The 22,253-nt window shown below is 39.6% G+C and overlaps 1 protein-coding gene across 6 annotated transcripts in view; it reads right to left on the bottom strand.

Annotated features, from left to right (window-relative positions):
- Positions 1 to 22,253, bottom strand: part of Pde1c (phosphodiesterase 1C) — a 530,439-nt gene that overhangs the window by 157,545 nt on the left and 350,641 nt on the right. The gene's annotated exons all lie outside the window — the stretch shown is intronic.

The following is a 22,253-nucleotide window of genomic DNA, read 5'->3' as shown; positions in this document are numbered from 1 at the left end:
CTTGACAGTGGTAACCTAAGTGGCAAAAGTAGTTTATGAACAAGTACAACTAAGAAACTTCTTATTACAAAGGACAAGAGTATCTTCCACATATCACTGTCAAATTTAAACTGAGCTCCACCTCAGATTGGTCCAAATGCAATCTTGCAATCAGCAACAACTACAACTCAACTTTTATCTCTGAGAAATGTCTGTCTGAATTACTCTGATGAGAGTAAAGGAACACTACAGCACTCTTTAGAGAACTCTCTTAAAGTGTAATAGTTCAGTTTTCTTGAAACTGTTTATCACCAACTCCCAAGGTTGGCAAACAGCCGTTTTGAGATACCACCAGAGCCATTTCACAAACCATTATGTTCCACCATATTCAGTTAGGTTTGACAGAAGCCACTTGAGAGGTCTCATTTTCCCCTAGGAATTCCAAGTATAATTAGTAATCACTCATAGGGCACGAATAAGCGTGTAATCTCTAAGTTATATAGTAATTATATGAACATTTATTTGTACCCAAAAAGCTTAAAGGACTGAAAACATAATCCCAAATGGATGTGCTATATGTTTTTAAAGTCCAAATTCCTGTTTCTCCAGTTTTCATTTTCCCATTTTCTGCAGATTTCTTTTATATAGCTTTTGTTTTGGTGCACATTCTTGCCCTTTGAAGCTTAGGTGCCTTTAAAGGAACATTCAGAGTAATGTGCCACAGTGGCTCCACTTGACGGTGTAGGCAATCCTGATGATTTAAGGCAATTCCATAAGTGACCCCATTTTCTAGTGAGTCATTGCAAATTCCCCATTTTGGAATGGAGCCGTAAAACAGTAGTCTCGACAACTTCTCATCATCTAAGAAACTTCAGGCTGACAACAGGCACAAAGCATGCATTCTGAGAGCCTGACAGCTGCCATTTTCAGTAATTATGTTCTACCCATCTTAATTTCCAGCTGCAGTGTCAGCTGCATATAAAACTCCTACCTACTTCCTCCCCTGAACCCTGCACTGTATATGCATATAGCTGTAGAGTTCTACCCCAGATGCAAGAATACTCCTCCAGCAGTGAAATAAGTGTTACCCATTAGGAAGAAGTTCCCATAAGAACCTATGTAATCACATAGGTTCATGAAGAAAGAGGTAGTGACAGGCCTAAGTCATTGTCATCCAGGCCTCTTCCAATGAACACCCTGTTCATCTAACAGTCATGGTATTTCCTCCTGTGTTTAACATTGTCTTCCCAGTTGTCACCCCCTATTTAGTTATGTTTCTTACCTAAGACATAGTAGGCTCAAAACAAATATTTCACAAATGAACTACTCAACGAATTCAATGATAAGTGAATCCCATGGGAGTTCTGAAACATTGCTCATCTTCCATGTGATAAGCAGCTCTCTCAGTACTCCACACCAAATGTTACAGGCAGATGTTGCCAGGCCTATTTGGTCTACAAATAGACTAAGAAGCCGGGTTTTGGGTCCACTTAGCATTCTTGCTATTGGGACCCAGGCAACAAGATTGGTTTCTGGCTTATTCTTCCTCAGTTTTATATCTGTTTCATGTTGATTCTTTATGTTTTTAATTTCCCAGATCCATTTCAGACAGATCCCACTAAAATAACAATACCTGACATATAGTAATGTCTGGTAATCCCAGTAAGTGTTCACTCTCATGACTATGAACAATTTAACACACTGTGCCCTTGTCTGAGTGCTATGATAGAGATTTAAGTTGCCTGTTAACATTGCCATATGATTTTCACAAAATTATTTGAATTTGGATAGAATTGTAAAATTAAGTAATTGTAACAAACCAAAACATAAGGAGAAAAACAAACAAACAAAAAAAACCAGTATAGATAAGCCAATGAAATTATGGACTTATTTGTAGTAAAAAAAATAATAATAATAAGTATGAGACATAAAGTCCTATTTCCTTCTTTACAAGAGGAAAACCCAGGCCCACAGAGGACACACTCCTGAGCAGAGTCTGGATCACATACTTCCAACCTTCTAGGCTTGTAGAAGATAGGGAAGAAAAGAACATATGATGAAGAAGAGTAAAGATGAGGTTTGATGTAATCACTCCGTGGTGGAAAAAATCAAAAGATGACAAAATGCCCCCCATCAGTACTCTGTTTACAAAGCATCCCTTCTGTGGTGATTGTGATGTCCAACAGTCAGGATTTGTCAAAAGGTAGTAGATATAGCTCTATAATGGGATAATTCTGTCTCCTTCCCTGAATTCCTATGTCAAAGCTCCATTCTCTGTAGCTCCGAATGTGACTATATTTAGTAAGAACAATTTTAAAGGTATGATTAACTCAAAACAAGCTGTTAGTGTAGTAAATATCTTAACCCAATATAACCAGAGTCCTTTCAGATACAGGAAGCTTGAGTTTATAAGGGGATGACTGTGAAAGCAAGAGCGCAGATACCCATAAGCCAAGGAGAGAGATTCCAGAAGAGACCAATCCTGGTGGCTCTTTGGACTCCTGGAATTGTTAGAAGAACAACAGCTGCTATGTAAGCCTCTAGACTGTGCTATTCTGTTCATGGCAGATGTATACAACTAAAACACCTTAAATACTGTACCTCAAAATGATGCAAAAATTCCAAGTATGTCCACTGGACAGGAATCACTATAAAAAACAATATCTCTAAATCCTAGTTTTAAAGCCCTGCAGTGCTGACTCTCATGTATGCATATGACTAAACAAAAGTCCTTTACGATCACTGCATGCTTAATCCTTCCTCTTTGATATAGAAATGCACTATGAACAGCATTTGTTACTGAAAGGACCTGTGCAATGGCACCCTAACAATTACAGCATCACTTATACATGCTGTACACTTTATACCTATGTCAATGCTAGTTTGTCTTTAAATGTCACTTTTAAAAGTGTATATGTTCTCAGAGCAAGACCAGCTGTCTGGATACCAGTGTGGTTGTTGAGACCATAGCAAAACTCCCCTGTGACGATGATAATATGGAAGCTTGCTGGAAGACCATTAAAAAGAACTCAATGGATGGTGGGATTTGTAATTGTTGTGGTTCTGGGAATCATTGCACGATACTGCTACCTACAGCTGAAGTTGCTTTTCACAAAGAAGCTCTCATGAACTTTGGATTCAACAAAATAAGGTAAATAGGGAAATAGTAGGTGATATAGCTGAATTGAGATAAGCTGTAATACCCATTGGAGATCAATTAGAATTCTTGAGAGAACAAATGAAATTGAAATGTGATTGACATATTATTTCTTATTGTATTATGCCTTTAAGATTCAATGACAGCAAATATGAATGGGAAAAGGTTAAAATGCATTTATTGAGTCATCCCAATTCTTCGCAAATGATTTATGGTCTGTAGCAAGAAATTATATAAACATTTTCAAAGAAGCTGCCCGATGTAACAGAAATGGATGTTATAGAACATCCTGCAGATGCTTGTAGCTTCATTTAGTCTTATGAATCATTTTGATAAGTTTCTTGGTCTTGTGATTTTTATAATTCTCTTTGTTGTGATAACTCTACTAGCTTTGAAATGTATGCTGACTTATTTACATAAAACGGTTAGACAAAAGGCCACATATACTGTTAACTCTATAATCTCCAATATAATTGTTAGCTCTAACAAATCTGCTTAAAAAAAGAAAGTGGGATAATCTAGTAAAATGTATAGTGAAGCCTTTGTGTCTGACTTTGAGCAAAATGTTTCAACAAAACCCTTACTGTGTTTGAGTTAATCAGTAGAAGCTGAACAATTGTTTTGAGAGTGTTTGAAGAAATGTTGTCTCCCTGGAAAGTCTTCACTTGGTGCTTCATGAGAGCTTGCAGCTGCACAAACCTTGATCCTAAGACACTCCTGGCAAAGCTGGACTTCTTAATTTTGATTACGGCTAGCCATGGTAGAAAGGGACTGAGTTGTGTGAGTTGTCTGATATCTCAAGCAGCGAGGGCAAGATAACTTCGAACTTTTCTCAGTCCCAATTAATCTTGTGTATTTATTGAATAAAGTAACTAGATTGAGCTTGCCAGGGGTCAGTCTTTTCCAAGAAGGCTGAACCCATGTTCCTTTAGAAAATGAAGGCTTAGCATCTTGGTGAGTTTCCATCTCTCCTCTGGCACCTACGACCAATACCAATACAATACAATCAATATGTATCATACCAACCACTTCATAGATCCGTTTCAGCATGAAATGGTGTCATTGGATTTCTAAAATGTAAAGTCTAAAGTTTAAAGCTACATACACTTTTCTTTTTCCTCCTCCCTCTTAAGAACAATTAGAAACAGTCACAAGAGGACTCTCAAAGTGAGAGGAAGCAGACTAGCCTGAAACTTGAAAAATAGCACAAAGGACCATATCCTCCTGACCACTTACACAAACAATGAAGATCTTCCTCTGCAGGAAAGACCAAAACAGAGCCCATTAGCATTCTCTGTTCCTGGAGGTCTGATTCTTCCAAACTTCCATTTGATTTTGCCTGGCACACAGAAGAAACACCTTCTGTGTGTAAGGGTAGCATGGTCAGAAGTGAGCATATTGCCTAGTTTTGTTTTGATTTTGTTTTGTTTTGTTTTATAATTTGACACAAGTTTGAGTCATTTGGGGAAAAGGAACTTCAGTTAGAAAATACATCCATTAGAAGGCATACAGGCACGTCTGTGGGACATTAGAAATTTCCTAAAGTGTAAGTTAACTAAAAATTATGAATTGTGTACTTATCTGCATTTTATGATATGTCAATTGCTCCTCTAGAATGCTGTTTTCAAGAAAAAAAGTACGATAGATAGGGTCTTCCTGATGTCTTGGGATAAAAAACAGCTTAAGTCCATATAGAACATGAAGAACCATTTACAGCAGGTTCCTGCTTATCATCTTTTCTTGGCTAGTTCTGTGTTAAGCCACCTTTACGATCTGGGGGCCATTGTACTGTATTCAGTCAAAACCCTACAGTTTCCAGGACTACTTGTTCTACCCAGCTCTCTTTCTTATCTGCTCTGGAACCTTCTTGACTACAGTTGCCTGCAAAATATCAACAGAGGGGTTCAGTTTAACCTTGTCTTTCCATTCTAAGAAGTGTTATCAGACCCTGTGGATAGAATTGGCCATTCCCTCTTGTATTGCTCTAAAGCATCCATTCTTTTCAATGGCAGTAAATTCTTTGAAGATACCAAGAACATCTGCAGTTACATCAAAATGTCTATGTAGTATCAATTAGATTTGTCTCAGACCTATTATACAATAAATTAGTGAGAATGTATTGAGAACAAGGAGGTAATCTATTGTGGAAGAGAGGCAGAAGAATAAAGATACATCCTCAAAATTACACACTAGTGAAACATGTTGACAGCAGTAAAAAGAATTACTTTTACAAAGAAAAGTAACCATATATAGAAGAATGAAGGTAAGAGTCATAGCCAAGTGGTCCTGAGTTCAAATCTTGCTGTACTGCGTCCCAGGTGCCTGACTATTAAAGTTACTTAACTTCCTTACTGGGGTTGTGCTTTTGTCATGAGTGGAGTGAAACTGCATCTACCATGAAGATTTTTATAATGAACAGTTGATAGTAGCTAAATAATGCTGTGCCTTGTCTTCCTGTGTTTTGTTTTGTCATGTTTGGTTGTTGTCTCCTGGAGGCCTGTTCCTTTCTGAAGGGAAACAGAGAGGTTATGTTTCCAGGAGAGAAGGGTGGAGGGAGAAAACTGGGAGAAGTCAAGTGAGGGGAAAACGTGGTGGAGATATATGGTATGAGAAAAGAATCTTTTTTCAATAATTAAAATAGTAACTACAAAAAGACTCTTTACCATCAGCAGCAATCCATTAATGAGGGAGGAGCCCTAATAACCTAATATCAGTACTTGGACCCCACTTCCCAATACTGTCCCACTGGGGTTTAAGTTTTCAGCATACTTCTGGGGGGGGCATTAAAAAAATAGCTGTTATAATCAACTACCCCCAGTAGACTCCCAATATAGTTTACATATCTAAAGTGGAATAAAAACAGAGGCCCTAGGATTAAGTAATTCGATATATAGCTGTTTTATAATGTTGTGCTAGTTTTATAACATTGCTCTGGTGTTTTTCACATATTCACCCATTCCCTCCTCAACCATATGAAAGAGAAAGTATCACTGTGCTGTTCTTAAAGCAGCAGCCACCAGGGCAGTAAAGCATGTGTCTATGGCTACTCAGCCAATAAATAGCAAAGTCAGCGTTCCTACCCAGATAGACTTAGACTGAGTGTAAAGTCTATCTTATGTATTATAAGCAATACATAAGCAGTTCCTATGCTTATAGTTCTTGCTATATAATGTGTTATTTTCATACAAGTATGTCAAAATATTCACAGGCCTTGCTCTAATACCTGAGAAACAGAGACAAGAACTTTGTGATCCTAAGCATGAGCCACAGACAAGAAAAAGCAGGATGTGCTCAGTGCTGCCTGGTTATGGGACACAGTGCCTGTTGGAGGTTGGCCTGATGTATATTACCGGTCCTTAAGATCTGGTTACACCTATCTTTGTTTTCTAAACCTGCCTAAGACATATCTGATTGGTTGATTAAACAGCTTATATCTGGGCAAGGCAGAATGGGGTAGGCATGGCTAAGATTACTAGGCTTTGGGGATTCAAGAGAGAATAATGAAAAACAGAAAGACGAAGAGAGGAAGAAGGAGGAGGCCATGATGAGTGAGCCTGGAGAAGAAACCTTGTGGGGCTGGGAGGAAGGACTCCAATAATGACATGAAAAGGTCCACATGAAAAATAAAAGATTTATAAGATTATGGATGGAAGATAGTACGGTTAAGGAGGATGACATTGGATGGGGGCTGGGAGATAGATGGTGAAGTGATTCAGACAGTGTAGGTAGGAATACCTGCCCACCCCAAGGTAAATAAGGCAATTATAAAATCTAACAAGTGTCTGTGTCTTGTTATTTGTGATAGCAGGTTAAATAATATCACCATGATAATCTTAGGGTTAATAAACATTATATAGCACAGCAGCTTTTATTTATTTATTTATTTATTTATTTATTTATTTATTTTTATACAGAACCATGGCTCTAGCTGTCCTCTGTTCTGATGACCAAGAGCCTTATAGTTAGCCAGGGACTGGCTGCTTCTAACCATTTCTGTCATGTTCTACCAGTTCCCCAGGGCTGGACAGGTCTAATTCACTATTAAATTCTAGATGAGTCACACGGAAAAAAGCAAGTCTCTAGTACCCAGGATGAGTAATATAGGAAGTAATTAATTTTTAATAACTCATTTAATTTGAAGAAACATGAAGACTTAGCATGTGTAGATGATTTAAATTCTGATTTAATTTCTACCTATTAATATAGCTATGGTGACTAATATTCACACACGTACTTTGAAACAGCCTGCCACCTCCAGGTATTTGAGTTTTCAAGAGACTCAACAAATCTTGAGTAGCAAAATTACTATGTTTTTCCTATACTTTATGAGACCTTGGTGTTAGAATTCTAAAAAACAATCTGCAAATAGGTTTTGACTCTTGATCAAAACCATGATTAGATTTGCACACAGCTTGTTTCCTGACCAGCTTTGTCCATTTGTTACTGCCCATCTTTGTTCTTCAGTTTATAGCCTCTTGCATGGTGCAGTCAGGCATGCATCAGGGTCTCCTCTAATCTCTTCTAATCCCCCATACTTCTGTCACCTTCATATGAAAAACCTTGAGATTACACTGTGCCCATACAAATAATCTAAAGAGTCATACCACCTCCTGATCGCCATGTTTTTATCTATTATTTATTTATTTATTTATTTTAATAATTATAGTTTATTCACTTTGTATTCCAACTACAGCCTCCTTCCTCACCCCCTCCCAATCCCACCCTCCCTCCTTCTACACCCATGCCCCTCCCCCAGTCTACTGATAGGGGAGGTCGTCCTCCCCTTCCATCTGATCCTAGTCTATCATGTTTCATCAGGAGACGTTGTATTATCTTTCTCTGTAGCCTGGTAAGGCTGTACCCACCTCAGAGCTTTAAGATGCAAGATCTTTTTTGTTTCATGGGAGGCGAGGTAACATTCACAGGTTTCAGGAATTGGAATAAGACTAACTTTGGGAAGCCATGTTGATTCTTGAGACTTTAAATATTTATTTCCTCAGTGCTAGGGATTGAACCCAGGGTTTCGTACATGCTAATCACCAGCTCTATGGCCGAGACATATTCCTAAACCAAGAGCATTAGTGTCTAGTCTTTTTAGGTTCACTGAATGTCAGAAACACTGGAGACTGGAGGGAAAGCTTAGCTGGTAAGGTACTCCATGTATAAGCAAAACCAAAAACAAAACACTGAGTTTAATCCACAGGACTCGTGTTAAAAAGGAAAAAAAAAAATCAGGCATGGGCCCCTGATCTTGTAACCTCAGCTCCAGGAGAGGAGACAGGTGAACATAGGCCCACTGACCAGGCTATCTGGGCTATTCAGTAGCCTCAGAGCCCAGAGACAAGCTGTTTCTCCAACACCAATGTGGCTGGCTGCCTTCTAACAACACCTGGGATTGACCTCCCACTTCCACACGTATGTGAACACACATCTGCACACACTGTCCAAGTTTCTTCTCTACTGTGACAAAACTCTAAGCAAAAACAGTGGGAGTAGTATTTGGTTGACAGATTATATTGCCATTGGAAGCCAAGGCATGAACTGAAACAGAAGCCGTGGGGAAATGCCTCTTACAGGTTCACTTCCCCTAGCTTGCTCAGTTAGCGTTCTTATATAGCCCAGGCCAACCTGCACACGGATAGCCCCACCTGAACTGGCAGGTCCCTTTTACACCAGTTAACAATCAAGATTGGACCACAGGAAAATCAGATGGACGTGATGCCTCAACGGAGGCTCCCTCTTTTACTTGAGTCAACTTTACAGAACCTAACCGACACACACACAACCCCACTGAATGTTCAGTTAGTTTTGTAACTACGTAAGGCTTTAAGCTTACATAGTACCTCTTAATAAAAACTCATTCAGTTGGCATGGGAAGTGATTTAAAATCTTAAATGGACACAGGGATGGGCAATGCCCCTGTGATCCTAGAACTAGGGAGGCTGAGGCTACAGAACTTAGTTCAAGACCAGCCTGAGCCATGTACCAAGCCCTTGGCCATCCTGGGTTACAGAGGAAGACTAAGACTCAAAACAAACAAACAAACAAACAAAAAGCCCCACCACACAACACTTACATTTACACTATGCTTGTGAATATATAGATTTCTTAATCATAGAATTTTTTGGTACATAGGCCATAAATAAAATTGGATAACATGTATCACTTTTTTTGCTTTTAACATGTATCACATGTATTGCTTTTAATTGCTTTACCTTATTTTTAGATTGTAAAAGTTTTCCCTAAAAAAACTTCAAGTCAAATTATTTTGTTTTCCGCCAAAATATTTCAATAGATCCATGAGTTTAAAACACATCTTCCCAGATTCTAACTGTGGTGTTTTTAGTCATTAAAAATAATAACTTGGAAAACACAATTTACAGCTCACTCTGCTGCCTAAAACAAAGCCATTTTATATGTTCTCTTTAAAAGCACCTTGTTAAAATAATTTTTCTAGACAGCTCTGCTTGTTTGTTAGTTTAACTAGGTGACATTATGCATGGTTCTATCGTCACCATGTATCACACAGGAGATATTAGGGACTGTTCATCTGCATGTGTCTGCATATGCATTTATGTGTGTATATACAATCTTTTGATAGTACCTAAAAGTAAACAGGATTTTTTTCTAAATTTATATCTTACGGAAGAGATTTGACAGAACATTTTTAGAGCACATTTCACGTGCAAGCTTTTGTTCTGGGTCCCTCCCTTGAACAGCTATTCAAATGCACCATCACTTTGTTAGTGCCTTAAAACTTGCCTATTATGCTACCTAGGATACCAGCTGCACAGTGTAACTGTCACTGGCTCACCAGATGTTCCACTAAAGTGCTGAGTGGAACTATGGCTTCCATTTTCATCTACTAAAAATTATCTGGAGGCTGAAAGAGTCTCCTCTGGGGTATCCAAGATACCTGGGAGTGATTCTCACTAAGACCCCTGACAGGGTAACCTAGAAAATAGATGCTGAAGCTTGAAGCACCACAAACTCTAGAGTATAAATGAGTAATCCAACAATAATATCCCCATTATGCATTAAGCAGATGTTTAACCCAAAGCCCACCTTGTAGTTACAGCAAAGTATTTGGCACCGGAGACAACTGAGCAATGGAAAGACAAGGCTATACAGTCAACCTAACATGTTCCCAGGTAAGAAAGGAGAAGACACAGCATAGGTAAGTACCAGAAACAGACTCTGTTGCTAAAGACGCAAAGGAGTAATCTCTCTCAGAATTTGTCCAAGCTGGAGAAAAATAGGTTGGGTATTCCTTATTTTAAATGCTTGGGACCAAAAGTGTTTCCAATTTCAGACTTTTTACTTTTATATTTGTATAGACATAAGGAGATATCTTTGTGATTCATCTTAATTCTAAACATAAATGTTGTCTATATCTTAATTATGTTTCCTGAAGACAATTTTGTACTACATTTTTAGTGTTCTTTTATTCTGACTTGTCACATGAGGTTACGTGCAGAATTTTCTAATAATAGTATCAGATTAGCACAAAACTAAGATTGAATTTCACATTTATGAATTCAGATTTTTTAATTATGTCTATGACCCTATACAGGGTTTTCTAGGAGGAAATACTTGAAACGATACAGTGGGAGGATGGGAAAGTGTGGAAAGAGATACCTACCTAAGTATAAGCCTCACTGAAGAACCAGTATGCAACTCCTGGATGATCTGCAATTTCTCAAGTATACCTCAGGATCCCTACTCAGTGGAAGGATGCACAGAGGACTACACGACTTTTCAAGCAGGAGGCTGTGCTTGTGAGAACACCCCAGGGAAGAGAGGACAAATAGTACCATGGAGGCAAGTGGTGCCGAGCCACACCCGGATAACTCAGCCCTCTCCTACCCTCATCCACACCATCCTTCCTTAGTCTTTCTCCTTCCCTGGAGTGCGAATTTGCTACACTGTGGGCCCCTTCTTCACCTTTATTAACACCCTAACACTACATAGGAGAGAAAACGGGATAGAGGGGAAAAGGGGTGTAGTTTTTGTTAAAATACTCCCTGCTGATTGGGTCATTGAGTTCCTTGGGGCAAGTTTCATCTTCTCTGTAAGGATTTCTAATTTCTTCTTTCCATTTATTTGCAAATGGATACTTGACAAACAGCAACCAACAGCATCCAACCATGAACCAGCCAGCAATAGCAGCTCTGCTTCTTGGGGCCCTAGCACTTACACATCCTCTGAAAAGTTCCCAGTACTCCAAATGTCACACAATTGCAGAAACTATCTACAGCTAGCAACTCAATGCCTCTGCTAGCGCAGGTGGCAAATCATAGTCACCTGCCATAAAGCAGCCTCTTATCTCCACACCCATAATATTTCTGTGTTTTTTAAAGAAATCAAAATTCCCACTATACTTCTCCTGTTGTTGACTCCTTCCTTGATTTTACTTCTGGTTCTTTCTTCCCCCTATTTATTTGTTCCTTGTAAACAACCAGAAGCAACTCTGGTTTCCCTACCACCCCTTTCCCCTGCCCCTTTCCGACTTCACTATGAATCATTATTACCTTTGAATCAGGATTGATTCAAGGGCTGGATCCAATAGCCTGTGCTTAAACAGTGAGTGCATTTAATATTAGCATGTAGGGCTGGAGAGAAGTCTCAGCACTTAAGAGTGAATACTGCTTTTACAGTGGATTTGAGCCCATTTTTCAGAACTATAAGGCAGGTCAGAACATTACTCTAAGGGATCTAATGCCTTCTTCTGGCCTTTATAAACAATGCATTCATGAACACATAACCCACATACAACCTATATATATATACACACAATTTAAAACAAATTTTTGTCATACTAGTATATTGCTGTCCTGAATTTCTTAAATATTTATGATCAATCCTAGTTTTTCCCTGCAGCATTAGACTATGAGTATTACAGGCAGCCCTGCCTGGAAGATTTACCACACTAGATGGAGAAATCTAGAAACTTATTATTTGGGAAGGTCACCTTTGGGGTAATTTCTTCAATATTTGATTATGTACAGATCCTCTGTTACCTCCATTCACAAAAACACTGATGGCTTCGTCATATGGGAATATAACTTATTTTTCCTCCTTAAGAAATGCTGGTAAACCCACACATGACTATATTTCTCTGTTCAGAAATCCAGGAAGTCCACAAAGCCTTCATGTTAGAGAGCAAAGGCTCACTCACCTTCCCTCTCCAAGCTCATTCCTCAGACGTTCTCAAAGAAGGACGAACTTTACTTCAGACACTAGAGAGGGAAGTTCATGGAATCAGTAATAACTAATTCTTTTACTGGTCTCTAGGAAACTGCAGTCAATAGATGGGAATCTCTCTTCTGAGGACAAATTTACTGGTCCAGGTCCAAGAGCAAACCTGTCAGTCAACACCATCACACCAGCTTGATGAAGCAAGTCTCCATTGGTTCTTCCTCTGGGGTGGGTTTTTTCAATGCTTTCTGTTTAGAGTTCTGTGACAAAATGGTTCCTGGTCACATTTTTCACAGCAAGGCTCTTTATGTAATCTGATAAATTTGTAATTGACCGTGCTCAGAAAAATTAGTTTTCTAGAGCTTTAATTATTTTTCTAAAACTTCAAAAATATTGAACTTGAATTAAAAAAAAAAAAAAGGTATCTCAAGTCCCTGCTCTGGTCTCCCTTAGAACTCAGCCTCTCCTTTACATAACAACAGCTCCCCTCACAGCGTGTACAAAGTGTCTGACTAAAGTTTCCCCTCCCAACTCCATGACTACCTGGAAGCCTAAAGTGTGACTGTATTAGATTCTTGGTGGTACAGAAAGTTACCACAAACCTGGTGATTTAAAACAACAACAACAACAAAAAATTTATCTTGTTGTGGTTCTTGAAGAAATAAAATTACGTCATGTTCTGGGTAGACAAAATTGGGGGGCATCACTGGACCATTTATTTTACCAACTACAATCTTACCTGGGTATAAGATTTTTTATATATATATAGAGAGAGAGCTACTTAAAGACCAAGCTGTGAACATAGTGGACTATATGATACACTAATCCAAGAATTGATATCCATATAATTAATGGATGGTACTCTCCCCACCCCCCCCCAAAAAAAAAGACCCAGGTGATGGAGACGAAAGAAACTAAAGTGATGCAGCTGCCAGCTAGGAAAGCCAAGCCTCACTGAGAGCTGCCAGGGACTAGGCTAGGCAAGAAAGGGTTCCTCACTAGAGCTATCAGAGGAGCATGGTGTCTTGATTTCACTGGCCTCCACAAGTGTGACAGAACACAGGGAGCACCTAGGGAGTAGAGAATTTTAGATAAAAACTGACAATTATGTTGTATAAGCTCCCATTTTTCAAAATAAATAAAAATAAAAGTGTCCCAGTCTAAGACCAACTCTAGCCTGTCTTTAATGACAACATTCATGAAATCAAAGCAGTGAGTCAGCACTGTGTCAGCTGTTGAATGTTTGCCTTAAACAGCTCTGTGGACCAGAACACTCTCGTGTGGACTAGGTTGAACTCACTGTTATTTCCTTTACTTATTCATTCATTCACACACTTGTTTATTTTGTGAAATACAGGTTGTTGGTTTGTTTTGTTTTGTTTTTTTTAGTGGAAATTTAAATTACTTATTAGGAAATTCCCTATTAAATAACAACCAGTTCTTAGTAAACCAAGGATTTCAGAGGAACTTGGGGAAAGTAAACAGAGATACCCCTGGGACGAGCAATGTAAAGCACCTGTTTCTAGTGGGAATTAGGAACAAGAGCAGAATACAGGTCAACCTTGCCTCAGCCTCCCTCTGCCAGCAAGTGTCTGTGTCAAGTCCTCTCAAAGACCCCTTCTCCAAAGACCCTTTCTCCAGGAGTACTGGAAGTCACCACAGAGATCTGGAACTTCTAAAGTAGACTAAAAGAAACCACCCAGGAGATATATATGCATGAACTTGGGAACTAGGAAAAGGTCTCCAGCTGCAACTCCTCTCATCTCAACCAAATACCTGGTTGAAATATCTGAGAAAGCAAAGTGGGTAATAAAGCATCCATTCCAGTAAAACATCATATTTTTATTGTCCTGGAGAATGGTGTAGTAGCCCAGGGATAGGAAAGTAGCTTAAATGAAGTTATTTCTGGCATTATCAGTAATAAAATCCCCCTGATTGAAGCCAACTCCAGAGGTACCTCTTTCAGGACTTTCATGTCCACAGGTATGTAATGGACTTGCAGATGAAGGCTGGGCATCTGTGAAGGAGACTGACATTTTAACTCTGTCTTTCACCCTCCCCTGGTGCCCAGTTGCCTCCAGGACTGCCCATCACTTTGATTCTCTGGCTTCCTACCAAGTTCTGTTGTACACAGCAGACTGGGAAGAGTTGGACATTGGAGTAGCAGAAATTGCCCATCCCCATCCCTGTAATGGGATGACAGTGGCAGGAAGGGTCCTCTCCTGAGACAAAGACCCATCTCTAGCTCTGGGACTCTACTTCCTCTGGGGCTAGGGTAGGGGTGTAACAGATCCCAGCTATGTCTAGATCCTGGTCACTCAGATCCTTAATTCCCTTAATTCTGCCCAGCCTGAAAGTTCTCCATTTTGCCTTGAGGCAAGTCCCTGGACCCTTCAGGCAGGTCAGCTTTGATATTCCACCTCCATATGTGTCAAAAAAATGACATTAACGCACTAACCTGAAATTTGTATCTGAATATCTGTCTTCTACTTGGCCTTTTTGGGTAGACAGTATAAATGAGTTTTTACCTTTGTTCAAGTAACTTTGGATCCACCTCAGAATTTTTTTTAACTCTTTGAGAATTTCATGCACTGAATTTTAATCATATTCACTTTATAAATTCTTCACAATATTCTCATTATTCTTTCAGGAAGAATTCAGTTTCTTCCTTGCTCCGTTTCCATTTTAATAAGGCCCCAGGATGTGGCTCCTCAGAGCAGTCACCAGACTCTGCTTTCTCCGGGGTCTCTTGCTTACCATAGTGAAAATGAACTTAGAGACCAGCATGTGTGTATCACAGCCTTGTTCTGGCCAGCACTGCGTGGAGAGATCACAGAACCAGCCAGCATATCAGATTGCCTGTCCTGTCATACTTCCTTCCTCAGCAAAGAAAACTCAGGGATGAATTAATTCCACACTGGCTTGATTATTTAATAAGTATTTATTACAGGTTGTCCACTGGCTGGCTGGAAGGATGCATTTGATGACCTGATGCATCTCAGCCCCTCTGGGACAAGAGGTGTTCCTTTTTTGTTTTTTTCTCCAAACATAATACTTTATTGATTATTTGGTAATTTCACATAATGTATTCCGATCACACTCACTTCCCAATCCAAAATCCTCCCAAGTTGGACCATCCCTGATCTTGTGACTTCTGCCAAAAGAAAAGAAGAAAAAAATGGACACTAAGTACAATTTGTGTTGCCCATATACTCACTGGAGCAAGGTCAAACTTCTAGTGGCCAGCCCTATAAAGAAAACCGAGTCCTTCTCCCCATCTCTACCCTTCCCAGAAACCATCAGCAGTGGAGAGCTACACTTCAGCATCCCTATCGAAATACTTAAGGGCTCTTTTCAATGGCTTTTTCTCGGGGGAGTAGGGGGTGTCTCACATATTTTAATTAGTTAATTGATTGATTGATTCACTTTACATCCATATCATAAGCTCCTCCCTCTCCTCCCCCTGGTCCCACCTTTATGCCTTCTTCTCCCGTTCCCCCTCCCCTACTATTCAGAAGAAGGGAAGTCTCCTCCCCCACCCACTTCATCAATTTGCATCAGGATTGTGTCTTCTTCCCCTGTGGCCTGGTGAGGCAGCACCACTAGGAGGAAGTGATCAAATAGCAGGTAATAGAGTCCATGTCAGAGATAGTCCCTGATCCCCTTACTAGGAAACCCACATGAAGCCTGAGCTTCCATTGTCTACATCTGTGTAGGGGGCCTAGGTCCCATCCATGCATGGTCCTTAGTTGGTGCTTCAGGCTCCTTAAGCCCCTCTGCACCCTGGTTAGTTGGTTCTGTTAGTTTTCTTGTGCCTCCAGGTCCTTCTAGCCCCATCCCTCCCCCCGACTTTTCCACAACTCCCTGTGTTTCACCCAAAGTTTAATTTGAGTCTCAGTGTCTGTTTTGATCTGCTGCTGGGTAGAGCCTCTCAGAGGACAACTATCCTAGGCTCCTGTCTGCAAGCATAGAAGAGCATCATTAATACTCAGAGGTTGGCTCTCTCCCATCGGTTTGTCTCAGGTTGGGCCAGGGTTGGTTGGGCATTCCTTCAATCTCTGCTTTATCTTTATTCCTGAACATCTTGTAAGCAGTGTCAATTTTCGATCAAAATTTTTGTGAGTGGTTTGGTGTTGCCCTGTCTCCACTAGGAACACCTAGTTAGGTGATATGGAAAGTAGGGGAACAGAAAGATGTTACAGGTCAGGATAGATGCTGGGTAGATCAAAGAGGCAGGAAATGCTGATGGGTTAATTGGAAAGAGGCCAGACAAGACTTTCCAGAAAGAAACACTACACTGAGACTTGATTCTGAGTTGGATTTATACAGATGAAGAAATTCCCTTGATACTCAACTAACTTGGAGAAATGGCTACATCAGTTATAGTTACCAACAACAGAAAGATGTTTTCCATGACTGAATGAATACAAATTTGACTTGAATTCTACTACTCATAAGGAGAAATTATGTGCTTTGGTGAGTGTGACTATAGAATTTTATTCAATTTCAAAATTAAATGATCCTCTGCTACAGATTCACACTGAGCAGCAAGATGTGGGGAAATGAATTTAAATTAAAACTGTGTTTAAAAATCCAACACATCACTGCATCTTACTATGACATCTACTTAAACTGAGACTTCACAACTCTCTTCTTATACACAGGAGCCTCTAGCATAGTTGTTAAGAGAGCCAGCACCTCCTAACTCTCTCCAGACAGCTACTCAGGCTTTCTGCTCCTCAGTTCTGTCACTCCCCCCAAATAATGCTTAAGAATTTAGATGGAGTCATTTTAATAAATTACTTTAAATATACAAATGTCCTACTTCAAATTTGCAAAATTTATAACATATGTATGTGGATATGTATTATTGATCTCTGTTTATTTGTAAGCCATTTATTTTGAATGTGACAGGTATTTTCTTATGAACCTGATAATATTGCTGAGAACCTCAGACTGTCCTCTAAAGCCCATTGCATCACAGGATCTTTTTCACCACATAGCACCTCTCCAAGAGGAAAATACAAGCAACACAAACTCAGCCACTAGGTCGGCAATCATCATGAGCTTATCTGCAAAAGGGAAAGTCATAGGGGCACTGTAAAAGTCAAACAAAAGAACCTGTGTGGTGCTCTCCACCAGGCTTGATACAGAGCAGACACTCAGAAGACCATGTCTCCTTTCCATTCATCCCTTTTATTTCTGTATTGATTATTCATTATGGTGGTTGAGAGGAACTAGACCCCCTGCTCAGATGTAGCCCATAGGCAGCTCAGTCACCATGTAGGTTCCCTAGTAAGAGGAGCAGGGGTTGTCTCTGACATGGACTCTGTAGCACACTCTTTGAACACTTCTGCCTGGTTGGGGGTGGGGGGAGCTTTCCAGGTTACAGAGGAAGATGATGCAGGCAGTCCTAATGTGACTTGATAGGCTGGCATCAGATGGTAGGAGAGGAAGGCTCACTCTTTCTGAAGAATAGGGGAGAGGGATAGGGAAAGACATTGGGAGGGTGGGGCCAGGAAGAGATGAGGGAGGGGCTACAATCAGGATATAAAGTGAACAAATTATAAGAAATAAATTTAAATTATTTAAAAAACAGAAAACAGGTTGAGCAAGCCATGAGGAGCAAGCCAGTAAGCAGCACCCTTCTGTGATCTTTGCATCAGCTCCTGCCTCCAGGTTCCTGCCCTGTTTGAGTTCCTGTCCTAACTTCCTTTAGCAATATGAATAAATCCTTTCCTCCCCCCCCAAAAAAAAGAGAAAATAGCCCCCATAGGCACATTATGATTGAATGCTGGTCACAAGTTGATAGAGTTGTTTGGAAAGAATTAGGAGGTGTGGCCTTGTTGGAGGAGATGTGTTACTGGGGTGGGCTTTCAGGTTTCAAAAGCCATGCTATTCCAAGTTAACTCCTTCTGCCCCTGTCTTGTACTTATTGCCCCAGCACCATGCCTGCTTGTATGTTGCCATTCTCCCTGCTAGGATGGATAGGACTCTAACCCTCTGAAACTGTAACCCCAACATTAAAAGCTTTCCTTTATAAGCTCCCTTGGTCATGGTGTTTTGTCACAGCAATAGAAAGTAATTAAGACACCCTTCTTGGACTGTGTGTATGTTGGTAGCAACAATATAACACTAAAAACAATATAGTATTGAAAATAAAAGTGTATGTCAATGTGTGCACTCATGAGTATGTATGTAGTTATATATCAGTGATTTTGAATAAGTATAAAAGTGATAAATACATGATATGATACATAGAAAGAACTCAGTAAAAGGTTCTTGTCCTTTATTTTCCTGCCATTTCCAAGTGCCATCCTGTTTAGTTTGCTTCATTTTTCTCTGATACAATGTGAATCAAAAATGTTCTCCAACAAGCGTGGGGTGTTCATTTTTATGGATGGTGATGTGTTATATGGTTCTTAATTAATTCCATTACTGTTGAGGATAGTATGTACTGGCAGAGGAGTGTAATCTGCAAACACCTGTTTCTCTAAGCTGATAAATATAGTTTTGTTTTTTTTTTTTAAAGCCCCAGGGATAGGGATGAGTATGAAGAAAACATCATACTCTCTAGTGGTGTCTTACACAAGCCTTAGGCCCAAAGAAAAGGAGTAGCTGGTAGATGTTGTAAGACTAATTTCTCAAGGCTGTTCTAGGCACCAGTATATGCAGAGGAGAAAGTCTTCTCATATATGAATAGGATACTGGTGGATTCAGCTTAAAGACTCTAAGAAAACATAGCAGGATTCCAGGTTAGGCAAGAACAGTAATGTTTCCCAAGAGGACAAGGTACTAGTCATGGTATCAGGATGTTTCCAACATCAGGGTAAATTCAGCTAGCAAAACCATGAGAATTGCTTTCATCAGACATACACACATGGCACCCCTGAGAATGGCCGAAATATTTTTAAAAAGAACTTATTTGGACACAGGAAGGCAGTGTTAATACCTAAGTGGGTATGCAAGACAGAAAAATGTGAATTTCTTTGATGTGATTTCCTTGTGACTCCACAGGCTGATGAGACCCTAGCAGACTGCAGGCAGAGGAGTGTGCCTAGTACCACTGTATCAGGATGAACATAGAAGTGGTTTTAGTCATGAGAGGAGCTGGTTCTCAATGGCTTCAAGGCAGAACAGACTAAATGACTTTAAGTATAGCTGTGAACATTACTTTTTTAAATACTGTGGCACCACTATTAATAAGTGTGACTTTTAAGCAAGCGTACTGAATCCTTACTATTCACTGCTACACAGAGATAAAAATTAAGGCTTGTCAGTGCTTTCAGGATCTTAGATAAAAGATGCTGTATAAATATCAATTAGAGGCAACAAAAGTTCTACTATCTTCTCTTCTGTCTCGGCCTTGTATGTGGAACATAATGGTTTTGTTCTCTAATCCTTATACCATACAGTCAGCGTCCACTTGATGCATCATCTACAGTAATGGTACCTTGATCAGCTTCTTTTGACCATAGTTCTGGGATATTTTACTAATTTTATTTTTCACCCAACAAATACACTTTAGGGGGGTCTTCTAATACAATTCAAAATGCACCAGGTAGTATGTGAATGGTTTCACACTAAGATGATACAAAATGACTGCAAATGTCACCAATATAGAATTGTGTGTAAGTACATGTGTATCTATATATGATGATGCTATTTTCAAAATGACATTTGTATTGTTTGCTTTAAAGATTCTTTAAAGAATTTGGGAATATGTAAACAATCCAAGATTCAGCTAGACTGAGAAGGAGAACAAAGAATTTAAGAAGACTAGGATAAACCTACTAAAATCTGTACACCTAAAGAAACTAATCAAGAGGGAGAACTCTGGCTAAAATGCTCAATCCCCATCCAAAAAGGCAAAGAGGATGGACATCAGAAGAAGTAGAAACAGGGAACAAGTTAAGAGCCTGCCACAGAGGGCCTCTAAAAGGCTCTGCCCTGCAGACTATCAAAGCAGATGCTGAGACTTATGGCCAACCTTTGAGGAGATTGCAGGAAATCTTACGAAAGAAGTGGAAGTTAGTAAGACCTGGCGGGGACAGGAACTCCACAAGGAGAGCAACAGATCCAAAAAGTCTGGGCACAGGGGTCTTTCCTGAGACTCATACTCCAACCAAGTAGCATGCATGGAGATAACCTAGAATCCCTGCACAGATGTAGCCCATGGCAGTTCAGTGTCCTAGTGGGTTCCATAGCAATAGGAACAGGAACTGCCTCTGACATGAACTGATTGGCCTGTTCTTTGATCACTTCCCTCTGAGGGGGGAGCAGCCTTACCAGGCCACAGAGAAAGACAATGCAGCCACTCCTGATGAGAACTAACAGACTAGGATCGCAAGGAAGGAAAAGAAGACCTCTCCTATCAGTGGACTTGGGGAGGGGCATGCTTGAAGAAGAAGGAGGAAGGCAGGGGTTGGGAGGGGAGGAGGGAGGAAACTACAGGGGGGATACAAAGTAAATAAAGTGTAATTAATAAATTTAAGAGAAAAAAAAAGAAGACCTCCATGGGAGTTGGGAATTATAGAGAGTTGGGGCATATCTCACACCTCCAAAGTGACCATCTTTATATCAAGAGGGCAGGTATTCAGCTCTACATGCCTACTAATTCCCTGTTATAAGATGTACTATATACTATGGATCTGAGATATTAAAAATGAAATCATGCCAGGAGAGTCTTATGAAATCTTGAAAAATTAAGAATTATTACTGAATAACAAATATTGAGTAACAAATGCAAAATATAAAATTGATTAAAGTGACTGGAATAGAAAATTAGAAGACCAAGTTCTGCTGACAGAGCTCATAGTTAACTACTGCACAAGCTCAATATATCTTTCAGTGTTTCTTTATTTCCTTCCTCACAAACAGAGGAAAAACTCATGGACCAAAGCATCTTTTATAAACAAAGGAGAGTCTAGAAAAGGGGTAGAAAGCACCAAGGAGATGGAGGAGTAACACAGGCATTCAAAACAGAAAAAAAGAAGAGCAGAAGAAACTGAAGAGTTAAAACCAAAGCCTGAGGGAAATGCTCCTGGCCACACATAAAATTAAAAAGTCAGTCAAAAAAGTAAGCTGTTCTTTATGCCTATAATGGTGGTAACTGTGCCTCCCATTCTTGTTTAAACATCTGGATTCCCCACCATGATAACTTTTGCCACCTGTAGCTAGAAGATAGATTATAATGTTGTCTTATAATCTGTTGCACATTTAAATAAATTTTATAAAAATGAAAAATTGAAAGAAGAAAAAAAGGAAGAACACCTGCAGAAGGGCATTGGGTGAGGAAAGAGAGAATGGAAAACAAACCACTTGTAGAGTCACCCTTTTGGTCCCTATATTCTTTATAAATCACACCACGCTGTTATCATTATGCTTTTCAATTTCCTCACATAGAAGACATAATAAATTACTAATATCCATGGATTCGTAATGTAGCTGAATTAAAACTGAAATTAAAACACAAACCTATCCTGCTGTTTCCTCAGTGTTTCCAAAAACAATAGCCAGTGCTCCACACCCAAGCAGGCTACACACAGAGGCAGGAAGCAGTTATGAGATGCAATCTAAAGACCACTGCCACAGTGTTTCATCCCGAATTCTGTTTACGGTCCTGAGTAAGCCAACAAATCACCCTATATACCACTTATTTTTTTTTCTAGCTATATAACAGATATTATCTAACTACCTGTCATAAGAAGATAATGAAAAAAAATTTTTTAAATCTCAGGACACTACAGAACAAAAATTACAGAACTACTCTTTAAAAACAATCAAGCAGAAAGTGTCCATCTTGAAATTTCGCCACCATCTAAGCCAAACACAGGCTGGTGGATTTTCTTGTGGTTTCTGGTTGGTTTGTTCTGCCTGTGAATGGCTTGATCTACCCTAACACAGATACCCTGAGCAG

The sequence above is a fragment of the Meriones unguiculatus genome, chromosome 3 (assembly GCF_030254825.1).
Source record: "Meriones unguiculatus strain TT.TT164.6M chromosome 3, Bangor_MerUng_6.1, whole genome shotgun sequence".
Classification (NCBI taxonomy): Eukaryota; Metazoa; Chordata; class Mammalia; order Rodentia; family Muridae; genus Meriones; species Meriones unguiculatus.
Note: the sequence above shows the minus strand (reverse complement) of the source record. Positions and strands in the feature narration are given on the sequence as shown.